We start from the raw sequence: 10,909 nt of genomic DNA on the forward strand, positions 1-10,909 counted from the left end.
CCCGTCTCTCTCCTGCGTGCACCAGTCTGCTCTCTGCAGAGGGCTGAAAGTGTGCGGCCCCTGGTCAGGAGAAACAGATCGGCATGCTCCTTGGGCTGATGGGCAGTAGACAGGAGAAAGCAGTCGGTCTATCCCCTCTGGATAGCAGCCAAGGTGATCCCAATCAGACATGTAATAGAAAGGGCAATAGCAAATCAGGCCTCTTTCAGGCCTGAAAACTTCCCCATGGCCAGTTACGACCTCTAGAGGTCATTCTCTCCTTCACCTGGGGAAAGGAGGGAGGAGCTTTTGCACCTTGTGCAAGAGTTTCAAGTCCCTGTGTTCACAGTGTGTAAGATTCAGCTCAGTACAAACTTGCAGTGCTGCAAGTGGCTACAGCTCCACTGAAGTCAGTGAGCTTAGAGCCAAGCTGAATTGGGCCCATTACAATTTATGAGGGTTGTATTTGCTTGAAACATGAAAATTCATTGACAAACACAGTGGGGAGCCCATTCTGTTTATGCTTAACTAGTTCTCAAGCTACTACTGTGCAGGTAGTTTCAGAAGAGATTCCCTACCTTTTTTAAAAAAGGTCATATTTGTTTGAAACAATTCAAGTTTAATTTTTCTGCAGATGTTTTGTATCAACAAACACTGAAATCTCTACAACATACACAATGTAATTGTGAAAATACCAAATTAGTTCTTACATACACTGATAAATACGTTTGCTCCAGAATACCAAAGAGTTTTTTAAAAAATTTACTTCAGAAAAGCACATTTTTGCAGATTTATCTAAAACTCCATACAGTTCTGAACAAAAATAAGATGCCTGACCACTCAAAACAGGATAAGACAGTCTTGTGCAAATAGACACATCACATTCTAGGCATTCTGAAAAAAAGTATGACTAGTTAAATACTTGTTCTTAAGATTAACCCAGAAACTTTTCCAATTCTGAATATTTCCCCATTTTTGATCCTCACATTTAAAGGAAATCGAGACAGTAACAGTCAAATTTTACTGTATAATCATTGGTTTGTTTTAGGAAAGGCACAGTGATAATTAGAAAATGTTTGCTGTGGGAAAAGAATCTTTTAGCAAAGTTTGTATGTTCCCTTTAGAGGAACAACAAAAACAAAACAAACATGTAGCATCTACAATTTCTGCTTTCTGGAAGTTTAAGTAAACAGAAATCAGAAACAAAGATTAATCTTCCTTAACAGAGCCAAATAACCCCCAACAAATCCTAAAAAGGTTAGTTTACACCTAATATCACTGTCATTAGCTGGATCACACTAGTGTTTGGAAGCATTACTTTAGTTTAAGGGGTCAACATAAACTTGGACTTTTGGAAAATGAGTAATTGGAAAAATATCCACTTTCTGAGATCCAGCTTTAATAAGCATGTCCTGCATTCAAAAAAGTCCTTTAATAAAATTATAATTTTTCTGCTCCCCCAGTTCATGTTTATAAGAATCTATTCAACAAAGGAGAAATGAAGGCCCTGATCCTTCAATGAAAGGTGCATAGATGAACCACGGCACCTGCACAGAGCCCCACAGAAAGTCAGTGCAGGATCAGTGCAAGACTGGGTCATTACTGATTGACTGGACACATCATTTCTATCATATGCACAAGCTAAACAAATTTAAAAAATATATTTTTTTGTAACTTTCTTTAAGTGATAGTTATCTTTCATGTTACTTGCAGCGATTGATCGTCAGTACAAGATTATCTTCAATTGACTGTGTCCCTTTATCACTGATAGCATAAACTGGTGTTAACTTGTTTTAGGGTTAATCTTTGCAAACAGTAGAAGTTAAGTGTGATCAAACCAATTGACACCTGCTGAAATTTCTTGTTCATTTATATAAAACATATTGGGCAATGTTGGAAAAACAACACATTAAAAGTTACTTAGGGCACGTATGTGTTCTCTTTTTATAATGTGCATATAAAACACAGGTGAGCCTTTATTTTCTTGTCACTTTACCGAAATCCCATCAGTCTCTTTTGAAAGAAATCCTTTGTTTAAATGTCATATACACATCTTACACTTTAAAATGCCAACAAAATAAACTTAAAGGCCAAACATTTATTTTTTTCCTCATTCAAGTTTTAGAATATGGAGCTAAAAGGCTTGTTAGTTTGTTATTTATCTCTCTTATCGCTCAGGTAACCTTCCTAGGTGATTTAGCAATTGCTCTGCAAGTTAGATTATTATATATTATTCTGAAAAGTATGGCTGTGTGACAGGTCTAGTTTTTCCAGCATGCACAACTACTTACAGTATACGTTTTATTATACATCACATTGGTTGAAATATAGGGTCTCATGATTTTAAGGCACATTCCATAGGACAGGCCAAATTCTGCACTGACATATTCTTGGTGTAACTCCTTTGACTTTAATTGGGTTTCAGGGGATGTACTTCAATGCTAAATTTGGTCTCTTATGTCCAATTTATTTAAACAGTGTTTATGCAAGTACCTGTAGTGCTTGATTTCTCTAAGTTAAGGTCAGCCCAGTTTAGAAACTGGGAAAAAAAAACACATGGATATCTTCCTAGAGGCACACAAGTATGTGGGTGCACTACAGGGGATAATCCAAAGTCCATCCAAGTCAGTGGAAAAATCTCATTTACTTCAACGGGCTTTGGGGGAATACAAACAAGTATGTACAAACTTTGAACATGAGATGACACTTTTTCACTAACCAGATAAAGAAACAATTTGTACAGGGAGAACTGCTCCCAAACACTCTCTGATTAACATGACATCATCCCACCAATGATTCCATTATTCCTTGTTAGTACCATCCAATAGATGAGGATGTCTTTTATTAGCGAGAAAGGGTTTCCAATAAATGGTATGCCAAAGCTTTCACACAGAAATCACACTGATTGACAATTATTCACTCACTGACTGGCTTTCATTCATTTTGTACACAGAGTGGTGTACTGGCAATAGAAACTGTACAACCTTTGTACAAGGACTTCCTTCTTACTTCCTAGGTTCTTTGTAACTACCCTCCTCAGTTTGTGTCTTCGTTCTTCTAGGAAAAGATGGCCAGAAGGCTGAAACCATTGGAATTAGAAAGAACAAAGAAATCCATTCGGAGAAGCTGTGATTAAAGTTTCTGTGTTCATATATGCAGTGGTGTGCAGCACGTCAATACAGAACTCTGACTGAACATGCTAGCATGCTTAAAGAGCCACCAGTCAAAACTGGTTCCCTCTCATGAGAAGCTGTTCCTTACCATTAGAGAACCTATACCTCTAATGCAATATAATTCATTTTTGTTAAGGTTCCATGCACATCTTTGCAGCAGCCTCACTGGCACACAAAATGAGCTACTGTACGTAGAGAGGGAAGCAAGCATGAAAAAGGAATCATGGACAGGATGTAGCAGAATGATGGCTGAGAATTCAGCAGTTGCATTTCTTAATGATAACTAACCATCAACTGTGAAATGCTGAGTGGTTTTTTTTACACAGTGACCATTGTTTTGAATGACATCAGGGTCCTTTGTGGGCATTAAAATCCCTGGGGGGTGGAAGTGGGGGGGGGGGAGAAAAGGATATATTGGTCTTTCCAATGAGCAGTTAAAACTAAACAGATGTTTCTGCCATAATGGAGCCATTGTAAAGCCCGAGTATACTGGTATGCTCTACGCCTTGCTCTGAGCATTATCACATTCTGGCTCTGTCATGCCACCAGAAGATGCCGCCGCCAGAGGTGAGGGTCCCTAGCGACCTGTTGCTGTGCCTGGACAATACGTCTTAGGGAATCAATATTCAGGGCAGCCTAGCAGATCTTAATTGCCACAACTGAGATAAGAGAAAGGTGAATCCATTTTAAAAATGTGCTTGTGTATCTTGGTCAGAGACGATCCAGGCTTTAAAGTTCAACTACCTTGAATTGTACCAGCATAAGGTACAATCTGGCAAATTAACTAACGCCAATGACAGGGGCATCAAATGCCTTACTCAACATGCTCCTAGAAGTAGTCACAAAATATTCACTCTTGAGAGAATCAGGGAGGTGGAGTTAGACAATCCCCTCCATTATGACGAGCCAGAATATGGAAAGAGGGGAAGAGCTGAATGCTTACTTTACAGCAGTTTATTCATTTAACTTAGCCTCTTTAATTCTATTGATGAATTCTCCAGGGGCAGCTTACAGTTTTCACAAATGTATTCTCTGATCAAAACTAGGTGCTAACCAATTTCTACAGACAATTCTTGGCCATAGATTGTTTACCAGCCATTCATTGTTAGTATCTGAAATAGGAAATTCAAGTCCTGTTGGATCAGTTTGAATGGACACAAATCACAGTATTGTCCTGTCTAGATAAGCTTAACTCACAGCACCTTGAAGCAGGAGAGAATTGGATGAAGAATGAACAGCAGGGATTCCAAACCAGAAATGTACTGATTCAACTAGCCTGTGTAACTAAGGCTGTAAGCGATGATTTGAAGTGAGACCGAGTAGAAACACAGCCTCACTCTCTGCCCTAACTATTCCAAAATGTCACCAGGGTCAATGGTTTTGAAAACAGATATAGCACACTCTGGGGGGGCAGATCCTCAGCTGATGTCAATTGTCCTAGCACCATTCAATGGAGCAGTAACAATTTACAGCAGCTGAGGATCTGCCCCCAGAACTCAGCTGTTATAAATCTTTTAAAAGGGTATCCTGGGTGAGTCCCCACCTGAACCCAGACTCGAAGTTAAGAATTATAGTAAATGATGTGTTTGTATTTTCAACATAAGTACTTTAAATCTTGGAAAAAACTGGAAGGGTTGGGAACTAAATATAATTTCCAGTGTTATCTTATTAAGCAGAAGTTGGCTGGCCTGATTTAATTTATTCACTGAGCAGCCTTTCATTTCCAGACACTTACACAAAGACAACCTTAAAGTCTCTGCATGGGAATAATATGGCCCCAATTTAAAACAAAACACACAATTTAAAAAAATTGTGCCAACATGGAAGATTTTTTACAATGGCGAAGGAATGGGAAGAGCCCTAATTGGTAAATTGCATTATTATTTTCTAGTTCCTCCCACATACCATGGAGAAACCTCTATAAGACATTCGACTATCATTAATTCATAAGCGGGGGGAGACAAAGTAGGACCTAAATTATATTGGAGAGACCACAACACAATACAGAAACTGTATTTGACATTTATTGGCCTAATAACAGAAACTGACCTAAAATATATGGAACACTATTGCAAGAAACATAACAAAAGGAAATTTTCAGTGAAAGAAGAGTATGATCAGATGAGTTTACAAACCTGTGATGCAGTTAAAGATTTGCCAAAGTGATTCCTGGATATCAGGATTCACATTTCTTGGAGTGCATCCCACTGCAAGCAATTGGACTGCTGGTAAGTAGCAGTTATCAGCCAGACAGGTGGTAAAGCCCTTGTGATGAAGTCTATAAATCCTTGTTTTGGTTTGAATGAGCTTTTTTTTTTCCTAATGCCAACCACTAAGACTCCAAACTAGAGCCGGTCAAAAACGTGAGGTGGACGGAGGTCCAGAAGAAATGTAGTGGAAATTGTGCCCTTTTTTCCATGAAAATGTTGCATTTTTCTGACCAGCTCTACTACAAACCCATCTATAGTTAGCATTGGAAATACTAATGTCCAGTCCCAAGGAAGTGACAGCGCATCAAAATATTGAGCCTATATGGTGGAGAAAATCAGAGGTAACTCCACTAGTATAACCCTAAAACAGTTACTGACTACCATCCAAAATGTATCTGCACAGATTGGCAAAGAAAGTTGCTGGCAAAGGGAACTCTCTCTCAGTAGGACCCAGGTAGTGTATCTACACAGAAATCATAGCTTTATCTGGGCCCTAGCCTTTTCTTTGGGAATGTTTTAAGTAAGGCCACCCTCTGTGCTAGAAAAATAACCACATTTAGAGACATTTGAGGCTAAACTATATTATAATAGGATTTCTTCTTTCTAGGGTGGACAGGAAATCCTTTGTATATTAGGGAACAGGCTTTTGGCCAATGTCAAGTCTTAGGATGTCTTCTATCCGCTCCATACTGGGAAGAAACAGTCCTGTTGTAAGGTGGGTAGGCCACAGCCATGTCTGACCAACATGTTTCAACTGTTACTTTTCTAAGGTAGATGGTCCCTAAAGCAGAGCTATTAACAAAAATCCATTCACATTTCTTATGTGTTGGGGTATTCTGCATTACAAAAATAACTGGTCAAATAAAGTGATTTTTCCCATGGCTCAAGGCCAAACGTAGGATAAAGTGATAGTATCTGTATCTGAGAGAGTGCAGAATCGCCTGAAGAATCAAATGGGACTAAGAAGATCTTGCAGTTGTGCATTTGTTAGCAGTTAATACAGTGATTTTAGTAAGTGGTTTGGAGGGAAAGGTTCAAAAGTGCCTAAGGAAGTTAGGAGCCCAAATCCTATTGGTACTTTGGCTCCTAACTCCCTTAGGCAGTTATGAAACTCCCAGTCTTTACGTTTTTGGTCCTGATCCTGCAGCTGCCTTCACACTGCTGTGGCCAAAGTTAATGGCTGGGTACAGGGGCCCACTGATACAGTGCCAGTTGTAGGATCAGGGCCTTAAAGTTTTTCTGAACAACTTAAATGAGATCCAAACCTCAAGAGAAGCTTCCAAACAGACATTCTGAGCAAGTAATTTCCTTATGATTTCATCATATGCACAAATATTCATGATCAACCAGGTCTTAACACTAAAAAGTAAATATGATTTACCATTCTCATTCTGTTTTCCTGGGAAAGTTTGTTTTACAATTTAGTGTTACTTGTGACATTCCTAAATGACCTGCACAACGCTGGGTAAGGATAACTAAAAGGGAGAAGTAGCATTTACATGTTCATACATCAGAAGCAAGTTGTGTTGTAAATATCCCATACAGGTAAGAGGTCAGTCATAGTTCATACAAGGCCCATTGTTTTTAAACCAGACATGCACCACAGACAGACTGACTGTGGTAACAACAGTTGTTAATGGCTGATTCAGACAAAAAGTATTCAAAAGACAACGTGCCACACAAACAGTAAGTGCCTGATTTTCCATATGAATGAAGGACAAACAGGCAACATGATTAAAAGAGTCACTGGAATATGTTCAGGAATGCTGGTTTTATAACGACTTATAAACGTATACTAAAATACAACTATACATCAATTTGAAAAAAGGAAAACAGTATCACATTGTTTGCTCAATATCTTTGACTCTGTTTTTCTGCTCATTTGATAATCAGGGGTACACTGAGGGTGAAAGCCTAGGCCTCGCTGAAATCAGTGGCAAAACTCCCATTGATTCTAATGGGATAAGGATTTTACCCAACCATTTCATTAGCTAATAAGTTTCTCTAAATTGCCTAGGTAACAGATAATAATTCACACTTTTATGTTTCCAGCAATATCAACTGAAATGTAAGACTTAGCACATAAATAGTATCTGCCATCCAAGGGTCTCAAACCATTCAACTGATTAAGCCTCAAAACAGAAAGAGGAAGATGGTCTGATAATAATTATCACCATTTGACACATAGGGAAACCGAGGCACAAAGCGGCGATGTGACTTGTCTGAAAATACACAGTGAGTCAGTGTGGGACTAAAACCCAGGTACTCCTCCTTCCCAGTCATGTGCTCTAATTACTGGATAACATTACAACTTTAGGCCAATTTTAATACAGATTTTGTCTTTTTCCAAATGGTGTGCAATCAACAAACATATGCAACATAACCTGTTGTTATTCTCAGGATATGTGGGGTCAGACTTTCAAGCAGGGCTTTAAAAAATTCCTATTTATGTGTAGGCAAGGTCTGGTAAGTAAGGGCTACTGTAGTTTTACATAAAACATACTCATTGTGTAGCAATTATTAGAACAGTTACTGGCCAACCAAATTATAAAGCAGGTATAAAGTTTTCCTCAACAATTTAACAACTGTTCTTACGTGCATCATCTACATAAAGCAATTTGACAAACCAGTACACTGTATCTAATAAACAGGCTTTCAAGAAAGCTCACATAGTTCAAGTCTCCTTAGTAAGGGTTCTGACAAACATACACCTATCTAAAAAGAATTATTTATACCCCCTTGGCAGTTCAATAAAATACAATGTTTTAAAAAGTACTAATGCAATTTCTTCCAACTCAAATGTATTTCTGAGTGTCAGCTACTGAGCTGGAGTTCAGCATACACAGAGCAAAATATTTTGAAATTTCTGAAAAACAAAAACAAATTGGAAAGTATTTTCACAAATCTTTTTCTCCTCATCAGCCAACTGCAATATCAAAGCAAACACTAAAAAGGCAACAAAAAAATTTTAGGTGGCTACTGATTAGGAAATCTAAAAGACAGTTTAGTGGGGCAGAAGCAAACGGACGGACTGTATTTTCACAGACCAGTGTGCATGGGAGGAGTCTGTAGCGTTCATGTGTGATTAGCTAGGGGAGAATCAATGGTGTGTAATAACATGTATAGTCTTCATCTGCAGAAAGATCTAAGGCCAAACTGATGTTTATATGAGAATGGAGAGCAATGTTTTTCCAGTAACCACAAATGTGTCCTTTATGGAGATTTGACAAGAAATTTGAGAATCAACCCATACTTCTAATAAGGGGAGCCACTGTGTGCCATTCTACTAAATGTGGTATCCAGATTTATCTGAAGAGGTATTCTACGGGCATGAGCCTACTTCAGTACAAATTGTACATGTGTTTTCTTACTGAGTCACAAGATCATGTGTTTTCAGCCAGTTTAGAAATTGACAGCATCAGGTTCCTGTCCTGCAAAAGGTTAGTAGATGCAGACTCTTATGCTGTGCAGAGATCCATTGACTGTATCTCTGAGCACCTGCCAAATATCAGTGGCACCACTTAGGTGTAAGAGTCCATCAGCTCTTTGCAGGATCAGGAAGAAAGACTGTCCTATCCTGTTCTATAATCAAAGACTAAATCTACTGGTACCAATCTGCAGGGCAAGGGTTGTCTCCTACACTGACTCTGTACAGCAGGTCACTACTGCAAAACAAATAAATTAATGCTATGAAAAGTTGCTAAAATGCACGAGGTCACATTGGACCTATTTAAGTAAAGTTTTCTGTACCCCTGGGCTGAACTGGCAGAGAAAATACAGGGTGGGATTTTTCATTGGGGTACAATACTGAGCGCTTTTGAAAATCTCACCCATAATGGCTATGCTGGTTGCAGTTCACTGAAAATTCATTCATCAAAAGCTAGAGATGGGCCAGAAGCTTTGCATCCAGGACTTTGGTTCAGCATTATACAAAGAATGGTCAGCATTAATTTGGTTCCAGAGCCCTGATAAGATTCCAGACCCTCTTAAAGTTTGGGGTGTTGACTTATAGGATTTTATTATGGGTCCCCTTCTAGAGTGTACATAGAAATGTATTACTAGAGTGAGAACAGTGCTCGTTTATGGTGCTATGCAACCACAATGGGCTGGAGATATCAATACTATTGTAAGGTAACTTGAAAAATAAGTGAGTCATGCAGAAATAAATTGGAAAGACACTTAAGTAGATTTCCATGGTTTCAGACTTTGTAATAAAGGCCTAGTTATTACTACTGTGCGACGAAGCTTCACCCAACCTCTTTTTTTCTAAGTGACATTCATTCTCTCGGAGTGGGATGATGGTTAGCTTCTAAGATGTGGGGTCAGTTTAGCAGCACTGACATGTTGCGTTTTATAGAATCACTTTCAACCTTACCAAAAGGACAAATAAGACAACCCTACAAAGAGAACGTTCATAACAGAAAATCCAGGCTTCTGGACAGTGTTGCCCACTGATTTGCCACTGGCTTGGAAACTACTGTTACCGTGTTTCCTAAAATCATTGAAATTCGGATTATATTTCAGACAAGCTCTTTGTATCCACTTGCCTCTTAATGTGTTAACTTACTTCACTGTAAAGCCAAAGGGCCAAATTCAGCCCCCATAAAGCTCTCCATTGTGGGGGCATCATTGGACGCGCACCTGATGGTGCTATTCAGCTGATTCACTGAATGATATTGCCAAAACAAGCACTGTGGCTTATACATCTTAGAATAAAAGATAATGGGCTTGGAGAGAGGAGGCGGAGCAAGAGTAGTAGAGCTTCAGAGATGAAGAAAATTAGATATAGGCCAGGAAGAAATGATTTGATGTCAATAATCTAGTTGTTAAAGTGACAAGTTAAATTAAGAAGTCACATTAAAGAGTAGGATATTAGCCTATAAGCCATTCAGGCACAGTTTCTTTATGACTCCCTGCCAAAATTAATAACAGAATCAAGATTAAATCATCACTACTTATAGCTAAAACATTATGAAGTCAATTCTAACCAAATTCTCACTGGGACATTGTAGGGGAATTATATGACTTGATATTGTTCTTATTATTCTTATTTGTGATACTGAAAGGCCAGGGTTTATGTGCTGTTAAATGTTGATATGAAGGAATTTCAGAAGATATTGGTCCTAGCACTCTTTTACCTGCAAGCCTAGTTTGGAGACCTGTCGAACAGGTTATCTGGGAAGGCAGATACCTTTGAAAATATTTACAAAATACATTTTTATTGTGCAAGGCACGATCTACTTTCTTGGGATCTATGCAATCCCATATATTGTGCTTTGTTTAGGTAGAATCTGTATGCTTAACAAGATGGCAAGAATGAAAGATTTGAGGGGAGAGGAGTTAGAACCTAAAAATATTCATATGTAGTACTGTCTTTCATCCAGAAATGTCGCACACATTTCACAAAATAGCTATGTCACCACCGAAATGTGGCCACATCTGGGGCAAAAGATGGCAGTCGGGTGCATGAACAGAACACAGCATTTTGCTTTACAATCCTCAGGCAAGGGTAAGGACACCAGAGTGAACTCCTACAAAAAATGCCAT

The sequence above is a fragment of the Mauremys mutica genome, chromosome 4 (assembly GCF_020497125.1).
Source record: "Mauremys mutica isolate MM-2020 ecotype Southern chromosome 4, ASM2049712v1, whole genome shotgun sequence".
In the NCBI taxonomy this organism is placed as follows: domain Eukaryota; kingdom Metazoa; phylum Chordata; order Testudines; family Geoemydidae; genus Mauremys; species Mauremys mutica.